The following is a 20,026-nucleotide window of genomic DNA, read 5'->3' on the forward strand; positions in this document are numbered from 1 at the left end:
GTCTTTTAAGTGCTAAAAACCGTGCTGGAAAACTGGGCTTCTATGCGAGTATATACGGTAGATGTTTGTGGACTTCTCCAACAGTGATCTGTGGCCACCATTCCCATCCGCCTCGTTGTGTTACATTTTTGCCATATTGATCACTATTTCCCTCTCAAGAGAAGACTGAGGAGAAATAGGAGTTAAGCAGTTCAGCCCTCCCTTCATCATCTGTTATAATTTCACGTGTCCTCACAGTGGTTCTAAGGTGTCCCTATTCTTTTTCTTGCTTGAAATATAACTAAAGAAGCCTTTTTTGTTATTTTTAGCACTTCTTGCTAGCCTAAGCTCATAGTGAGCTTTAGCTTTTCTAACTCCCCCTACAATTATTGATTATTTGTTTATACTCATCCTTGGTAATAAGAACTTCCTTTCATTTCCTAAATAACTCTTTTTTATTCCTCAAATCTTTTGACAACTGCTTTTGGAGCCAACTGGGCTTCCTTAGACTCCTTCCATCTTTTCTTCTCAAGGGAATTGTTTGTGATTGAGCCTTCTGTATTTCACTTTTAAGAAATTCCCAGCCCTCTTGGACTCCCATCTCTTTAAGTCTTTCTGACCACGGGACTCTGCGCAACATACCTTTAAGTCTCTTAAAATCAGCTTTCCTGAAGTCCAGTCTATACGTACGACTACGTAAAGGTTTTCTCTTTCCCACATTTTCCCACAGAGAGCCAGTTTGGTGTAGTGGTTAGGAGTGTGGACTTCTAATCTGGCATGACGGATTCGATTCCCCGCTCCCCCACATGCAACCAGCTTGGTGACCTTGTGCTCGCCACGGCCCTGATAAAACTGTTTTGACCAAGCAGTGATATCAGGCCTCTCACAGCCTCACCCACCCCAGAGGGTGTCTGTTGTGGGGAGAGGAAAGGGAAGGCGACTGTAAACTGCTTTGAGCATCCTTCGGGTAGGGAAAAGCAGCATATAAGAACCAACTCTTCTTCTTCTTCACAATTGAAAATTCCAAATTCCAACTAGGGTGCCCAAAACTGAACACAGTACTCCAAGTGAGGCCGAACCAGAGCAGAGTAAAGCATCCTTTGGGTTTTGTTAGTATTGTACGCACCGAAGGTGAGCGCTTCTGGCAAGCAAGAGCCTTTTATAGCACAAAGGCCTATTCAACAGGGGGCGGAGCTAGCAGTCAGCTCCTGAGGTAATGCTCTCCTTCTCCCAGCTCCTCTAAAGAAAAGCGACATATAAGAACCAACCCTTCTTCTTCAGTGATATCTGGGCTCTCTCAGCCTCACCTCCCTCACAGGGTGTCTGTTGTGGGGAGAGGAAAGGGAAGGTGACTATAATCCGCTTTGAGACTCCTTCAGGGAGAGAAAAGCGGCATATAAGAACCAACCCTTCTTCTTCAGCAATATCAGGGCTCCTAGTCTCACCTCCCTCACAGGGTGTCTGTTGTGGGGAGAGGAAAGGGAAGGCGAATGGAAGCCGTACTGAGACTCCTTTGGGTAAAGAAAAGTGGCATATAAGAACCAACTCTTCTTCTTATGGTGGATTACAATGAGAAAGGACATTGAAATATATGCCCAGAGCTGTCCCATGTGTATCACTGCTAAACAGATAGAGGGCAACCTATGGGGATTGCTCCAAACTCTTGAAACCCCTTTGGCCCCATGGATGGTTATTTTGATAGACTTCATCACAGATTAGCCTTGAAGTTATGATGTGCTGCTCTAGTTGACTGTATCTGATGGAAGTCCCAATTAGTACACCATCAGCCGTCAAGCCACGCCCAAGTCGTCAACTGATAGCAAAGTCAAAGTCCAGTCCGGATGAGCTGAGCGGAATAGTCATGCAGCAAGCCTAGGTCAGGAACCAGGGAGACAGAGTTCAGAGTCAGAGACCAGATATTAAAACTGTAGATCTGAGAGCCAAGAGTCAGGAAACTGGGAGTGAGTCGAGGAGATCTTCGTTGGCACAAAGGCAGGACAGCAACCGAAGTAAAGGTGATGGGTAGGCTCAATGCACAGGTTGCACCCACAAGTAAACACCATTTCAGGCCTGCTTAAGTGCAACCTTCCTTAACATGCTGAATGGCCCTACCTGGGCCTTCAGGCATTGTCCGTCAAAGTGCCCTCACCTGGGCCCCATCGAATTTGATAGTGTGCCATGAGACAGGAGCTCCTGTGGCACTCTTGTCATCACCAGCTACGGCATTCCAGATAGCTGTCCGGGCTGTAGGGGGTTCTGGCATGGATGAGGACAAAGCCAGTGTGGAGGGCAGAGTTTCAACCTTGCTGGGCCACAGTTGCTCCTCCTGTTTGGGGCTTGGAACTTGCCAATTGAGCTCCTGTGCCTCACAGCCTCTTTCCCTCTTGATCTGACAGCAGTGGCAGCAGAGGCTCCGGTTGTGAAATCAATGGTCGCGGCAGCTATGTATAAACTGCAGGCAGGAGGTGGTGGTGGCAGCTCATGCTCTAAGAGCAGCACCAGTGGCAGCTTCACAGGGATTGGATATGGGGGAATAACACCATCCTCCCCTCAGCCCCCCCCCCCCAAGGGGGTTGGGTCCCGGCTAGGCAAGGAAGTGAGTGTGGAGTTCCTGCACTAGGTCAGGAGTGTGAACGTCCCCTGCAGATTCTCAGGATCACTCATCAGGCCCATAGCTCTTCCAATAAATTAAATATTTCAGTGTGCCCTGACAAATCTGGAAGTCCAAAAAGCAATGCACAACAAACTCTTCTTCCCCTTTGACCGGGATGGGGGCTGGTGGGGCGGCTGCTGGTGGCCAGGGATCCTCTGTTGCCACTGGCTGCAAAAGGGAACGTTGGAAAACAGGGTGGATCCAGTAGGACCAAGAGAGACAGAGCTTGAAACTAGTTAATCTGGTTGACCAGCTCAAAGGGCCCCACAAAGTGGGCACCCAATTTCTTGGGCAGCTGAGTTGTACACAGTGTGGATAATCACACTTTGCTTCCAATTGCAATGGGTTCCTCCTCTGTGTGGTAGGCATCTGCTTGAGCCTTATAGTGCTTTTGCACTTCCTGAAGTGTGTCTTTCAGGATTTGGTGCTGGGCTTGAAACTCTTCCAAACTGGCCGCTGCAAGGGGCACCAAGGGTGGTTCGATGTTGTCAGGCAGGAACTGTGAATGATACTCCTACAGAGCCTAGAATGGTCATGGGGTGAAGATAGCGGGGATTGCCCTGACGGATGACCTCCGGCTTCAGCTGGATACAGGCAGGTTGGTACTTCTTGTAATATTAATTATTTCAGCTGCATTTCACAAAGTTGACCATCATTTGTTAGCCCACCACTTCACTAGGATTGGGATTCAGGGGATAGCCCTCAAACGACTTATCTTCTTCCTCCAGAAATGGACACAGAGTGTAGGCCCTGTGGGATTTGTCAGCTTTCCGCAGGGCCTGTAAAACGGAGCTCTTCTACCAGGTCTATGGTTGAGGCTGCGGTCAGCAAATCAGGGACATCGCTCCCCCCCCCAGGAGTTGGAGTGTACGCTACTCCCCCATCCTTTCCTCTTCACCTCCTTGATAATTAGGGGAGGGATGGGATTTTAGCCTTCATGTTAGTAGATTGATGTTTTAATGGGAATTATAGGGAATTATCCCCCCCCCCCGTACTGTCCTACATCATGCACCCTCTGGCCCAGCTGATCTGGAGTTACAGGCTGGGTTGTCACCAATATGCAGATGACACCCAGCTCTTTCACCTGATGGATGGCCGACCTAACTCCCACCCAGAAACATTTGCCAGCTGTTCGGAAGCAGTGATGGGATAGTTCAAGAAGAGTCACCCAAAACTCAACCCCTCCAAGACAGAGGTTATGTGGCTGGCCAGACCAGGCAGCATGACTCCCATACCTGGAAGGGGTAGAACTAGAGATCTCGAACTTTGCCAGGAACCTGGGAGTGCCTCTTTATCTACGGAAGCACAGGTCACTGGGGTAGCCTGATTGGCCTTTTTCCACCTGTGCCAAGTGAGGCTACTAGTGCCCTACCTGTTCCTGGAACACCTGGTTACAGTGATCCATACAACAGCCATCTCCAGGCTAGATGTCTGTAACTCGCTGTATGTGGGCCTACCTCTGAGTCTGATCTGGAAGCTTCAACTGGTGCAAAATGCAGCTGCTAGGGTCATAGAGTTGGAAGGTATCTCCAGGTTCATCTAGTCCAGCCCCCTGCACAATGCAGGACTTCACAACTACCTGCCTACCCACAGTGACCCCAATTTCATGCCCAACTGATCCTCCTCACAGGAACACCTTGGAGGGCCCACATTGAACCATTCCTGAAGCAGCTGCACTGGTTGCCAGTTCTGTTCTGGATCAAGTTCAAGGTTTTGGTATTGATCTTCAAGGCCTTACACGGTCTTGGTCTTACATACCAGAGGGACCACTTTTCCTCCTATGAAGAAGAAGCGGTTCTTATATGCCGCTTTTCCTTACCTGAAGGAGGCTCAAAGCGGCTTACAGTCGCCTTCCCATTCCTCTCCCCACAACAGACACCCAACAGGGCACTTCGCTCTCTGAGTACCAACAGGGTGGTAATTCTGTTACTCAAATAGCTTGGGAATCATGACTATAGGAAGAGGCTGGGTACCGCAGGATCTTTTTTTACAGGGTCCAATCCCTGGAAGAAACCCTTCTTAAATGAAGAAGACAACTAAGCTTACACTCAAGGGGATTTATTTGGGGAAAATATTGGGATCGCTGCCTTGTCGTGGCAAGGGGGCTTGCGTAGCTCAGTGAAGCTATGAGCTATGCCGTGCAGGGCCACCCAAGACGGACAGGTCATAGCTGAGAGCTCTGACAAAAGTTGATCCACTGGAGAAGGAAATGGCAAACCACTCCAGTATCTTTGCCATGAAAACTCTATGGACAGTACCAAAAGACAAAACGATATGACGCCGGAAGATGAGCCCCTCAGGTCAGAAGGTGTCCAATAGGCTACCGGAGATGAGCAGACGGCTAGTACGAGTAGCGCCAGAATGAATGAAGCGACTGGGCCAAAGCCAAAAGGACGCTCAGTTGTGGAGGTAACTGGAGGTGAAAAGACAGTCCGATGCTGTAAAGATTTTTATTCCATAGGAACCTGGAACGTCAGATCCATGAATCAAGGCAAGCTGGACGTGGTTAAACAAGAGATGACAAGATTGAACATCGACATTTTAGGAATTAGTGAACTAAAATGGACAAGAATGGGTGAATTTAATTCAGATGACCATCAGGTATACTACTGTGGACAAGAATCTCACAGAAGAAATGGAGTAGCCTTAATCTGTCTCTCTTAATAAAACAGTAAGAAGGGTTGGGGTGGGCTGAGTCCGTAATCAAAACTCCTGGATTGGCTCCTTGGCCCCAGACTGACAAGTGGAGGGGCCTATCAGAAGGTGCAAAGCGCCTTCCGATTGGGCCCTCACCAGGATAGACCACAGCTGCCAGGCTGCCCCTGACCACCGCAGGGAGGTCAGTAGGGCTGCCAAAGGGGATGAGAACGGAGGTTTGGACAGGCTGTGTCAGCCCTTTTCGCCCCAAGGCTGTCCTAACTGTCATGTCCAACTGCAAATTGCCTCAGAATACTGACAGAGCTGGCAGGAGGCTGGAGAGTGCTCCCCCCCTCCCCCCTCCCTTCAGGCCTGCTGCGAAGGAGCCTCTGACAGGCCCTGACTGGGGGGAGGGAGGCCTTTCCAAGAGCAACACAGGGGAGCCTGAGGGCCTTCCTTTTGGGGGGGGGACTTTCCCCTTCTGCCAAACAGTTGGCTGACAGGGAGGCCACAGAAAAGCCCCATATTACTTAAAATACTGCTCTGCCCGGGGGTTAGACACAACCAAGCCATGTGTCTTTCTTCTTTGCAACTCTCTGCAGATTTGAGGCCTACTGCAAAGCGTTATTCTGCAGACAAAACTGGATGCTGTTGCAGTTTCTTTTGTCTCCTGTTTCATCTGCACAACAACCCTGTGCAGTAGGCCCCAAGTCTTTCAATTCAACAACCTGTGTGGGAGGCCTTAAATGTTTCTTCTCTACCACAACCCTGTCCAAAGTAGCCCTTTCTGCCTGGGGAACTGATCTTGATACTCTGGTGAGCTGTAATTCCAGCTCCTTTGGGTAGTAAACAACAGGGTACAAAAATCCGTTATTCTAAGGAGCAACCATGACAGAAGCATGTGGGCACATAACATTTTATCAACAGTGAAAAAATGGAGAAGAAGGAACAGGGTGGACACCTGTGTACTGTGACTACCCCATGTGTATTAGGGCAGAGGGGCATTTCGGTGTCTGTGGCCTAATTCACACAAGAAGGGAAATGACGCAGAACTGGGAGGAATTGGTTGCCATGTAATCTCCCCCTAAGAAGAGTCTCCAGTCTGATTTTCCCTTCACATATCTGAGGACATGGCTCTGGAAAGCTCATCTGTAACCACTATGCCACAATTCCCAAAGGTCAGTCCTCTCCCACACTCAACGAACATTCCACACCACAGGTTCTTGACACCCATATCTCCACACCCATACCCTCATTTGCCACCACACCACCACAACCTCCCACACAACACACACATTCAACCCCATGCCCTTACAGACTGGACAACTCCTCCCCTTCCTCTTCCCACTGCCAAGCTCTAGCACCCATTGCATTCTTGGATACAATGGGATTTGCCCCTAGTAATCAATAAAAGAATAGGAAAAGCAGTTTTGGGATACAATCCCCAAAATGACAGAATGATCTCAGTTCGAATCCAAGGCAAACCATTCAACATCAGAGTAATCCAGGTCTATGCCCCAACCACTGCTGCTGAAGAGGATGAAGTTGATCAGTTCTATGAAGCCCTACAACACCTTCTAGAAGCAACACCAAAAAATGATGTGCTTATCATCATAGGGGATTGGAATGCCAAAGTAGGAAGCCAAAAGATAACCGGGATAACAGGCAAGTTTGGCCTTGGAGTACAAAATGAAGCAGGGCACAGGCTGGTAGAATTTTGTCAAGAGAATACAATGGTCATAGCAAAAACTCTATTCCAACAACTCAAGAGACGACTCTACACATGGACAACACCAGACGGTCAAAACAGAAATCAGATTGACTATGTGCTCTGCAGCCAAAGATGGAGAAGTTCTATACAGTCAATAAAAACAAGACCAGGAGCCGATTGTGATTCAGATCATCAGCTTCTTGTTGCAAAATTTAGGCTTAAATTGAAGAAAGCCTGGAAAAGCACTAGGCCACTCAGGTTTGAATTAAATCATATCCCTGATGAATATACAGTAGAGGTGACAAGTAGATTTAAGGAATTAGATCTGATAGACAGAGTGCCTGAAGAACTATGGACGGAGGTTCGCAACATTGTACAAGAGGTAGCAACTAAAACCATCCCAAAGAAAAAGAATTGCAGGAAAGCAAAATGGCTGTTGGAGGAAGCTTTACAAATAGCTGAGGAGAGAAGGGAAGTGAAAGGCAAGGGAGAAAGAGAACGATACACCCAATTGAATGCAGAATTCCAGAGAATAGCTAGAAGAGATAAGAATGCCTTCTTAAATGAACAGTGCAAACAAATAGGAGAAAACAATAGAATGGGGAGGACCAGAGATCTTTTTATGAAAATTGGAGATATGAAGAGAATGTTTCATCCAAAGATGGGCATGATAAAGGACCGAAATGGTAGGGACCTCACAGAAGCAGAAGAGATTTTAAAAAGGTGGCAAAATTATGCAGAGGAATTATACAAGAGCTAGCTTAAAATCCCTGATAACCACAATGGGGTAGTCACTGACCTGGAGCCAGACATCCTGGAATGTGAAGTCAAGTGGGCCTTAAGAAGTCTGAGCAACCATAAAGATAGTGGAGGTGACAACATTCCAGTTCAACTATTCAAAATCGTAAAAGGCGATGAAGTAAAAGTGCTAAACTCAATATGGGGAGCACATTGACAACCTTTCAAATACTTAAAGAGGGATATCATGTCCCCCTCTCAACCTCCTTTTCTCCAGGCTGAACATTCCCAAGTACCTCAACCGATCTTCATAGGGCTTGGTCCCTTGGCCCCAGATCATCTTCGTCGCTCTCCTCTGAACCCTTTCAATTTTATCTACGTCCTTCTTGAAGTGAGGCCTCCAGAACTGCACACAGTACTCCAGGTGTGGTCTGACCAGTGCCGTATACAATTCCTAACTGTCTGCAGAGGCTCCGCAATGAGGTCAATCCCCTTATCCTCTTCAGGTCTGGTTGTATTCTCTTTATTCAGAGTTGCACAGCTCCTGTCTATGAACTCCTCCCCTTTCTTAATTTCTGTCAGAGTAATAATCCTCTCTTCTAAGGCCCTAATCCTTTCCTCCAAAAGTCTTACCAGCGTACACTTGGGGCAGATGTAGTCCATCTTGTCTTTAAGGAGGAGGGCAATCATGTCACACTCATTGCAGATGATGGGATGAGTGTCCTGGAGGTTCATCGTACCTTCTAGACAGTGCAACTACTAGGAAAATATAGTCTACAGATTCTAATTGCTAGGCTACGAGCCCCAGGCTAAGAGCCACAGACCAAGAGGAACAGTCCTTTTTAATCCTCCCAGCAATCACCCAGCAATCACCTCACTCAGCACCAAAATAGCCTGACCTGGTCAGCAGCAGCAGCTCTCCCAGCAGCTCTCTCCACATGCTCTCAGCTGTCTGATGTATGCCACCGTGAGCCAGTTCACTGAGAGTGGCAGCAAATAAATCTCAGTATCAATAAACAAAAACAAACAATGTTAATGTTCAGATTTCTAAACCACTTTAATCTATGTGGAAAAGTGGGGAATAAATATCTTAATAAGTAAACAGTTACAGTCATGTATAGTAATACTCTGAACTCTGGTGCTGGAGAAGACTCTTGCAAGTCCCTTGAAATGCAAGGTGAACAAACCAGTCAGTCCTAAAGGAGATCAGCCCTGACTGCGCTTTAGAAGGTCAGATCCTGAAGATGAAACTCAAATACTTTGGCCACCTCATGAGAAGGTAGGAGTCCCTGGAGAAGAGCCTAATGCTGGGAGCGATTGAGGGCAAAAGAAGAAGGGGACAACAAAGAATGAGGTGGCTGGATGGAGTCACTGAAGCAGTCAGTGTGAACTTAAATGGCCTCCGCGGAATGGTAGAGGACAGGAAGGCCTGGAGGATCATTGTCCAGGGGGTCACGATGGGTTGGACATGACTTTGCAATCTAACAATAACATAGTAATACAGTGCTAAATATTACTGCACACCAGCCTTTAAAAAAGAGCTATAAATGCCAAATACTATTGCATGTCAATACTAGATACTGCCAAAAACTATATACTATTGCAAATTGGCTGTTGAAGTATGGAACACAATTAGATGACATCAAATGTTGACTAGCAGGTGGCGACTATCCCAGTAACGACGCACACCCGTATTTGGCAACAAATTGGCCGCAGCCGTTTATTAACCAGAACCCTCCCACCTGAGGGTTGGCCCGCATGCCAGGTAAAGGAGCCCCTGCCTTGTCAACCGGCCGGCTGACCACCAAGCCCGCGGCTTTCCAGCTCCTCGCCTCACTCCCAGACAGGAGGATGGGATGCCTACCGCTGCGGGATCCCTGGGAAGCGACTATCGAGGACCCCACGGGCGTCCGCCTCCATGTGGCCTCCTCCTCTCGCTTGGCCACGGGCCCCTGGCCTCCCAGCCGGGTAGGCCGCGCCCGGTTATGGCCGGTCTCCTTAACGAGACCCCCTACTCCAGGGAGTCCCGTACGCAGACGGGCTCCCTGCCAACGGGCTCCCAACCTTGCATGACCTGCCACTGGACAGGAACAATAGGTCCCTGTTCCCACCAACCCTCACTCAAAACCTTGCACAAAACATCCCGCACGTCGGACAGCCAGAGGTCACACCCACGCTCGGAAAGGTGAACCCCATCCGACCGAAACAGCAGCGGGGAACAGAAAGTTATATTAGGGTGAGGAACAAGCACGCCCCCTAATGAAAGTACAGTCTTCAGCGCGGCCTTATTCGCCTTCTGCTTGGCCCAGTTCACGCGATCGGACCGCCTTGCGGCCCGCCAAACAAACCGATCCAACATCTTGGACCATACCAACGTGGTATGTGGCAAACGTTGTCGCAGGATCCTCAAGTCCTCCGTCATGGCTGCAATCAACTGACGGCTGCTCATGGATGGCAGATCATTCTCTCCCAAGTGTATCACCAACACATGGAGGCCGTATCTCGAGGTAAGCAGCCATAGCCCGTCGCGGGCGGTCTGCCTCCCCCCGGGACGCCGGAAGGTACACATGAGTCCCCTTGCCCCTTTGGTCACACTTGGAACGGCGTACGAGGCACTGGACCCCCGAGTCCACTATCTCCACGTCCGCAAACTGCAGGCCCGCAGACGACCGGGCAGAACGGGACTGGGCCACCAACTCGCCGCCCCGCAAGGCTCCGTGGAAAGCTGCTGTGAATGCCGCCCGAAACAGGACCCGCTCAAAATCGGAACGAGCCACAGCACGCAAGTGCCCCAGCAGCTGATGCAGTATGGCTTTAGTGATGGGGCATTGGGGAGCAGGCCCAGGCGCAGTCTGCCACCCCCAGCCCTTCACCGCTTGCCGGGCCAGGAACGATGTCCCCGGATCCCAGGCTCCCACGGCCTTGGAGCAGAAGGAAAGACCGGCCAGTGTGACCCGTAAAGTCCGGTAGGAAAGTCCCCGTTCCCGGAGGTGAGCCAGGAAACGCAGCAGCAGACCCTCCGTCATGGGCCAGACGGAAGAATGCCCGGCCAGGCGAGCGAAGTCCACGAACTGCCAGGCTGCCCTCCGATACGCCCACCGCATGGATACTGCCAGAGACGACAGGACCCCATCCACAATCAGCCGACGCCTAGCTCCCACAGGTCCGCCGGGCACGCTGCTGGTTTTGCTGCCGCTGCAGGGGCGAGGCGGCGAAATCTCTTGACCTGAAACCGAGAGAGAGCGTCGGCCAACTCATTGGTCACCCCCGGGACATGTCTGGCACGGAAGGAGACATTGTGAGACAAACAAGCCAAAACGAACACCCGAACCAGGCGCATAACCCTGGGGGACCTGGACGTCTGCCTGTTCACGATCTGCACCACGGCCTGATTGTCGCACCAGAACTCAACCCGACGATTCGTGAACCGGGGCCCCCAAATGCGGACGGCCACCGCAATGGGGAAAAATTCTAGGAAGGTCAAGTCACGGTGGACCTCCGCCGCCCAGGCGTCTGGCCACCGCGCAGCGCACCACTCCCCGTCAAAGTACACCCCGAACCCGCATCCACCAGCGGCGTCGGAATGGACCTGTAGCTGATCCTGGGGGGCATAAGGCACCTGCCAAATGGCCACGCCGTTGAAACCATCCAGGAACTGCTCCCATACCCGTAGGTCCTTGGTGATACGAAGGTGGTGAAAAGGACGTGACAAGCCCCGGGTGGCGAAGGACAAACGAAAGCAGAACGCCCTCCCCAGGGTGACCACCCTGCAGGCGAAATTCAGGTGCCCCAGCAGCACCTGGATGTCCCGCAGTGTGCACTTTTCCCTGCCCAGAATACCCCGTATGAGTTCCCGAAGGGAGGCCACCTTGTCCGCCGGCAACCGTGATGTCCCCGCCATGGTGTCGAGCTCAACCCCCAGGAACGTGAGTCTAGCCGCCGGACCCTCGGTCTTATCGGCAGACAACGGCACGCCCAATGCTGACATCACCGGTTGGAACGACTTCAAACTGCCGGAACAGACGTCCGTGCCCGCCGGGCCTGCCATCAAAAAGTCGTCCAAGTCAGTGGTCCCCAACCTGCGGGCCGCGGCCCGGTGCCGGGCCGCAAAGGCCATGGCACCGGGCCGCGGCTCCCTCTCCCCGCCCCGCCCCCGCAGTAAAAAACTTCCCAGGCCGCAAGCTTGCGGCCCGGGAAGCTTCTTACTGCGGGAGGCGGGGAGAGGGAATCAGGACAGGACAGGAAGGCCTGGAGGATCATTGTCCAGGGGGTCACGATGGGTTGGACATGACTTTGCAATCTAACAATAACATAGTAATACAGTGCTAAATATTACTGCACACCAGCCTTTAAAAAAGAGCTATAAATGCCAAATACTATTGCATGTCAATACTAGATACTGCCAAAAACTATATACTATTGCAAATTGGCTGTTGAAGTATGGAACACAATTAGATGACATCAAATGTTGACTAGCAGGTGGCGACTATCCCAGTAACGACGCAGACCCGTATTTGGCAACAAATTGGCCGCAGCCGTTTATTAACCAGAACCCTCCCACCTGAGGGTTGGCCCGCATGCCAGGTAAAGGAGCCCCTGCCTTGTCAACCGGCCGGCTGACCACCAAGCCCGCGGCTTTCCAGCTCCTCGCCTCACTCCCAGACAGGAGGATGGGATGCCTACCGCTGCGGGATCCCTGGGAAGCGACTATCGAGGACCCCACGGGCGTCCGCCTCCATGTGGCCTCCTCCTCTCGCTTGGCCACGGGCCCCTGGCCTCCCAGCCGGGTAGGCCGCGCCCGGTTATGGCCGGTCTCCTTAACGAGACCCCCTACTCCAGGGAGTCCCGTACGCAGACGGGCTCCCTGCCAACGGGCTCCCAACCTTGCATGACCTGCCACTGGACAGGAACAATAGGTCCCTGTTCCCACCAACCCTCACTCAAAACCTTGCACAAAACATCCCGCACGTCGGACAGCCAGAGGTCACACCCACGCTCGGAAAGGTGAACCCCATCCGACCGAAACAGCAGCGGGGAACAGAAAGTTATATTAGGGTGAGGAACAAGCACGCCCCCTAATGAAAGTACAGTCTTCAGCGCGGCCTTATTCGCCTTCTGCTTGGCCCAGTTCACGCGATCGGACCGCCTTGCGGCCCGCCAAACAAACCGATCCAACATCTTGGACCATACCAACGTGGTATGTGGCAAACGTTGTCGCAGGATCCTCAAGTCCTCCGTCATGGCTGCAATCAACTGACGGCTGCTCATGGATGGCAGATCATTCTCTCCCAAGTGTATCACCAACACATGGAGGCCGTATCTCGAGGTAAGCAGCCATAGCCCGTCGCGGGCGGTCTGCCTCCCCCCGGGACGCCGGAAGGTACACATGAGTCCCCTTGCCCCTTTGGTCACACTTGGAACGGCGTACGAGGCACTGGACCCCCGAGTCCACTATCTCCACGTCCGCAAACTGCAGGCCCGCAGACGACCGGGCAGAACGGGACTGGGCCACCAACTCGCCGCCCCGCAAGGCTCCGTGGAAAGCTGCTGTGAATGCCGCCCGAAACAGGACCCGCTCAAAATCGGAACGAGCCACAGCACGCAAGTGCCCCAGCAGCTGATGCAGTATGGCTTTAGTGATGGGGCATTGGGGAGCAGGCCCAGGCGCAGTCTGCCACCCCCAGCCCTTCACCGCTTGCCGGGCCAGGAACGATGTCCCCGGATCCCAGGCTCCCACGGCCTTGGAGCAGAAGGAAAGACCGGCCAGTGTGACCCGTAAAGTCCGGTAGGAAAGTCCCCGTTCCCGGAGGTGAGCCAGGAAACGCAGCAGCAGACCCTCCGTCATGGGCCAGACGGAAGAATGCCCGGCCAGGCGAGCGAAGTCCACGAACTGCCAGGCTGCCCTCCGATACGCCCACCGCATGGATACTGCCAGAGACGACAGGACCCCATCCACAATCAGCCGACGCCTAGCTCCCACAGGTCCGCCGGGCACGCTGCTGGTTTTGCTGCCGCTGCAGGGGCGAGGCGGCGAAATCTCTTGACCTGAAACCGAGAGAGAGCGTCGGCCAACTCATTGGTCACCCCCGGGACATGTCTGGCACGGAAGGAGACATTGTGAGACAAACAAGCCAAAACGAACACCCGAACCAGGCGCATAACCCTGGGGGACCTGGACGTCTGCCTGTTCACGATCTGCACCACGGCCTGATTGTCGCACCAGAACTCAACCCGACGATTCGTGAACCGGGGCCCCCAAATGCGGACGGCCACCGCAATGGGGAAAAATTCTAGGAAGGTCAAGTCACGGTGGACCTCCGCCGCCCAGGCGTCTGGCCACCGCGCAGCGCACCACTCCCCGTCAAAGTACACCCCGAACCCGCATCCACCAGCGGCGTCGGAATGGACCTGTAGCTGATCCTGGGGGGCATAAGGCACCTGCCAAATGGCCACGCCGTTGAAACCATCCAGGAACTGCTCCCATACCCGTAGGTCCTTGGTGATACGAAGGTGGTGAAAAGGACGTGACAAGCCCCGGGTGGCGAAGGACAAACGAAAGCAGAACGCCCTCCCCAGGGTGACCACCCTGCAGGCGAAATTCAGGTGCCCCAGCAGCACCTGGATGTCCCGCAGTGTGCACTTTTCCCTGCCCAGAATACCCCGTATGAGTTCCCGAAGGGAGGCCACCTTGTCCGCCGGCAACCGTGATGTCCCCGCCATGGTGTCGAGCTCAACCCCCAGGAACGTGAGTCTAGCCGCCGGACCCTCGGTCTTATCGGCAGCCAACGGCACGCCCAATGCTGACATCACCGGTTGGAACGACTTCAAACTGCCGGAACAGACGTCCGTGCCCGCCGGGCCTGCCATCAAAAAGTCGTCCAAGTCAGTGGTCCCCAACCTGCGGGCCGCGGCCCGGTGCCGGGCCGCAAAGGCCATGGCACCGGGCCGCGGCTCCCTCTCCCCGCCCCGCCCCCGCAGTAAAAAACTTCCCAGGCCGCAAGCTTGCGGCCCGGGAAGCTTCTTACTGCGGGAGGCGGGGAGAGGGAATCAGGGCCGGGCCGTGCCTGTGCGGGTCACGCCCGCTCAGCCCGATCCGCGGGCGCGGCCCGTGGGCGCGGCTCGGGTGCGGCCCGAACCGCGGGCGCGGCGTGGGCGCGGCCCGCGGCCCGATCTGTGGGCACGGCCCGCGGGCGCGGCCCGATCCGTGGGCGCGGCCCGCGGGCGCGGCCCGATCCGCGGGCGTGGCCCGCACGGGCGCGGCCCGCGGGGGCGCGGCCCGATGCCCTGCCGGTCCCCAGCCTCGGAAAGGTTGGGGACCACTGGTCCAAGTAGTGCGCCAACTCAGGGATCCCCCCCCCGGACCCTGGCTGCCCACTCGAGGAAGGAGCTGAACACTTCGAAGGCCGTGCATGCAATGGAGCAACCCATTGGCATCGCGTTGTCTATGTACCATCCATCGAGGAACCGGAAGCCCAGGAGGCAGAATTCATCCGGGTTGACAGGCAGAAGCCGGAAGGCCGATTGCACGTCGCACTTCGCGATCAGTGCTCCGGGACCACACCGGCGAACCATGTCCACCGCCTCATCGAACGGGGTGTAGCGTACTGCGCACAGCTCCGGCGGGATAAAGTCGTTGACCGACCCGCCACTCGGGTATGACAGGTGTTGGATGAGGCGGTATTCCCTGGGAGCCTTCTTCGGCACGACACCAAGCGGGGAAACCCTCAAGTTGGGAAGAGGTGGCCCACTGAAAGGACCAGCGATACGGCCCGCGGCCCGTTCTTTCAACAACTTGGCCGTCACCACATCAGGCAGCTCGCGGGCTGACCGCAGGTTCCCGCTCGTGGATGCCACCCGCTCGCCGGTGAACGGGATCCGGAAACCCTCAGAAAAACCAGCAGCCAAGTAAGCGGCCGCCGGCCTGTCCGGGTAATGACCCCGCCACGCCAGAAGCACGGGCAGCTTGACCGGCGTGGGAGCCATCCTGCGGAGCTGCCCCGCCGCCTCAGCTGGACTTTGGGGCATTGGAAGGAGCCGCGGAACCCAATCCCCCGTCCTTTCTTCCGGTATGCCGGAATGGCCGACGCCCAGGCCCGGCTGGCCTGCAGCGCGCTGGCCAATTTCCGGGCCCCACCCCTGGACCTGGAGGCCCCAGGCGACAGAGACCGGGACCCCCAAGAGCCGCGCGGGGGTTGGCCATGGGAGCTGGACCGATCCCGGGCCCGCCTCCCCCCCGGGCACTCCTCCCACGGCGCCGGTCGGACGCAGACCCCGAGGTGCCCGACCCCACCCCACCGCTCCCAGGCGAGGCCGGGGCCGCTTGGGCCTCCCCCCGCCCCGCTCCGCCTGGGCTCGCGGCCCCCACCGGGCAGGAAAGGAGGCCGGGCCGGGCTGCGACAACTCCTGCGTGGCCTTGCCGAGGATGAAGGCCCAGAAGGCCTGTCCACCGCCCCCCGTCCCTCAGGAGCAGCAGGGCCTGGCTGGCCAACAGGCCCGGCGCCCGTGGTGGGAGCCCCGCCCTGTGCGGTGCCTCCCGGCCACCTCATCCCCCCCGTGGCCGGCGGCGGCCGACTTCTGGCGGCGAGGCATCCAGCCGCCCCTCTTTTCCCCCGACCTCGATCTCCCTCGCCGGGCCCGCCGCTGTCCGCCAAATAGTTGGGGATTTTTTTTTCGTAGTCCGCGGCCCCGACGAGGAAGATCTCCTAGCTGCCCCGGCCGAAGAAAGGCGAGTGCCCGAAGAGCCGTCCGCCCGCCGGCCTGCCCTGCCTCTACACGCCCCGAACAGCAACCTGTCCGGGCGCGTGGTCGAAGGGGAAAGAGGGCGGGCTGTGTGCACACGGCCTTTTTAAGGCCGGCAGCCCCGCCCCTCTCTTTGGCGCGCTGCGTCACGGCCGCTGACGCAGCCGGGTCCGTGCCGCTCCCGGGCGCCACCGCCGTGTCAACGGCGGCCGCGTTCATTCGCGGCCGCTATATGTCAAGAAAGAAATACTAGCTGTGAAATATCAAATATTGTGTTGAAATATCACTGAATATGGAAACTCATGTTTAGAAAATATTGGAAGATCATTCTGGGAGATCATTTTGTAGCAACATTTTCCTAAGAGAAGTTTGGGGACCCAATTCAACTGTGGCCCTAGTGACTCTATTTGAGTCTTAAAATGACTTCTGTTTTTTAGTTCTGTTTTCCTCTTTGGACAAGTATAGAGAAATATACCTGAGGGGGAAAGGATGTTTCAGGATTGCTCTTTATCCAATTTCAAGCTATGTTTGAAAAACACAGGCCTGAGCTTTGTTGTGCCTGAACTAGAAGCATTTTGTCCTGTCAGCTTGCTGGCTTTCACTGGATTTTCAGTTCAAATAGAATTTCTGTTCCCTTTAGGTCATGCTGGCTGAGGGTTTCTGTGGCTGTCCTCAAAACTCATTTTCTTTAATCCAGGATTAGTACTTGTTGCCCTCTGCTACTATTTCAACTAGTGTAATGTCTTTTCCCCCTTCAATACTGACTTAAAAAAAAAAAAACCGACACGTTTTGGTCCAAACCAATTCATAATCACAGTATATCCTCCACAAACATTTTGTTGGCCTTTACAAGCAGAATATTTCCCCACTCTATCTCAACATTATTACAAGGGAGTTGACTTCCTTACCGAGGAAATCTAACCTCTGTGATCCTGTCAGAGCTTTTATATGTTTGTTTCCAGATATATGACTTAGCTTCCCAGCACTAAACTGTGTGATGATGTCGGTCTAATTTGCTAAATAAAAGGTGTTTGAGCAAAGGAGAGGGAAGTATAAAAATCAAAGTCAGCCAAGAGGAATGCAAACATATAACACAGATATTCAAAAGGACGGTTCTGATTTTCCCCTTTCCCCTTTTAACAAGAGCACCGCTGTTCTCCTTGAGCCAATGGTACTCACTCTGTGCATTGGGGAGAGCCACTTCTGCAATTACCATTGTCCGGGAGGGCCAGGGGTAGCCGGCACAGCAGAGAAGGAAGCTGACATGAGCCGCGTGGCAAATGGCCGCACAAGCCGGGACTCGGGCAGGGGCAGGGAGAACCTGCTGAAACCCCGGGGCTGTGCGTGGCCAGCTTGAGACATTGAGAACCCGCCCGGATTTGGGGTTTGGGGGCAGGGGTTTAGGAGTGCGGAACAAGGAAGAGACGCTTCCCTGATAGTGGAGAAGGAGGAAGTGCGGTCTCGGAACAATGAGGAACAGTCTCGGGCAGCCCATGGGAGGGGTGTTGGGGGGGAGAGCTGTAACTTGAACCTCCCCACTCATATGCCCCGGGGAAGGGCCCGGCCGAGGAGACAGGAGCGTTGGAACCTGCAAAAGAAAACTTACCTGCTGGGAAGAAGAAGAGTTGAGATGCAGTGGGCCCAGAGGGGCGGGGCCGGAAAGGCATAGGCGGGGACTTTATGTAGTTGGGGTGGAGACACAAAGGGGGATATAAGGCGCAGAGACAGAAGAGTAGGTTGCTGGGTGTTGGAGAGGGAGCACGGGGACTGTAAGCGGATGTTGTGGCAATAAACGAAGTTAGCATCAGGAGACTGCCTGGCTTTCTGGCACTTTGTGGCGAGGGGTACCCAGCGACACGGCCGAGAAGGGACTGCCACCAGGAGGGCCGGAGAGTGCCCCACACCCATCAACCAAAAGAGTACAGTTGCCAATCTCTAGGTGGTGCCTGGAGGCCTCCTGGAATTAGAACTGATCTCAAGGCAATAGAGATCAGTTCCCCAGGAGAAAATGGGTGCCTGGATTGTGCAGTTCTAGGCCTTTCTGAGGTCCCTCTCCAAACCCAATCCTTTCCAGTCTCCACGCCCAAAGCCTCAGGAATGTCTCATTCCAGAGGTGGCAGTGAAGCAAAGGAGACGCATTTACTGATGCCCCTTTGGTCAGGAAGAACCAGCAATCACCCATTCTTGTGGTTTCAAGGTGAGGTCCAACTGCCAGGACGCCCATTTCCTTGAAGCATGTCACGGATGCCTCACTTGGGAATGGTACTCAGAAGAACTGCAGATGATATGTCAAAAAGCCAGATGTGGTTATGGAGTCACTGAGGATCACTCCAGTATCCATTCAGTGGCATGGATTACTTGTCTTGGTTCAAAAGGCTTCCATGTTGCTGATGTTCTGCAGATTTTGTAATACTGTTTTATTTCAATTGGCTTATTTCATTATAATATTTGTTGACTGACTGTAAGCAGCTTCAAGCAAGGTCAGAATCAAGTCAATTTTGAAACAAACACATACATTATTGACTGGATCACTTTTATTGACTTCTTATTCATCTCTGTTCATGAATCCTCCCCCCCCCCCAAAAAAAAGAAGATTTTCATTATGTTACTTTGATGGCGGCCTGATTGGGCAGAAAGTTCAGATATATATGTTGTAAATAAATAAATAAACAAACATATTCTCAGGTGGGGCAGACATAAACATGAGGGAAATCGAAGGAGGAGGAGTCTCAAAGTGGGTTACAGTCACCTTCCCTTTCCTCTCCCCACAAAGACATCCTGTGAGGGAGGTGAGCCTGAGAGAGCCCTGAGATTACTGAAGAATAGAATCATAGAATCATAGAGTTGGAAGGGGCCATACAGGCCATCTAGTCCAACCCCCTGCTCAACGCAGGATCAGCCCTAAGCATCCTAAAGCATCCAAGAAAAGTGTGTATCCAACCTTTGCTTGAAGACTTCCAGTGAGGGGGAGCTCACCCCCTCCTTAGGCAGCCTATTCCACTGCTGAACTACTCTGACTGTGAAAAACTTTTTCCTGATATCTAGCCTATATCGTTGTACTTGAAGTTTAAACCCATTACTGCGTGTCCTCTCCTCTGCAGCCAGCAGAAACAGCATCCTGCCCTCCTCCAAGTGACAACCTTTCAAATACTTAAAGAGGGCTATCATGTCCCCTCTCAACCTCCTTTTCTCCAGGCTGAACATTCCCAAGTCCCTCAACCTATCTTCATAGGGCTTGGTCCCTTGGCCCCAGATCATCTTCGTCGCTCTCCTCTGTACCCTTTCAATTTTATCGACGTCCTTCTTGAAGTGAGGCCTCCAGAACTGCACACAGTACTCCAGGTGTGGTCTGACCAGTGCCGTATACAATGGGACTATGACATCTTGTGATTTTGATGTGATGCCCCTGTTGATACAGCCCAAAATGGCATTTGCCTTTTTTACCACTGCATCACACTGCCTGCTCATGTTTAGTTTACAATCCACAAGTACCCCAAGGTCTCATTCACACACAGTGCTACCTAGAAGCATATCCCCCATCCAGTAGGCATGCTTTTCATTTTTCTGAC

Source organism: Paroedura picta, chromosome 14 (genome assembly GCF_049243985.1).
Source record: "Paroedura picta isolate Pp20150507F chromosome 14, Ppicta_v3.0, whole genome shotgun sequence".
Classification (NCBI taxonomy): Eukaryota; Metazoa; Chordata; class Lepidosauria; order Squamata; family Gekkonidae; genus Paroedura; species Paroedura picta.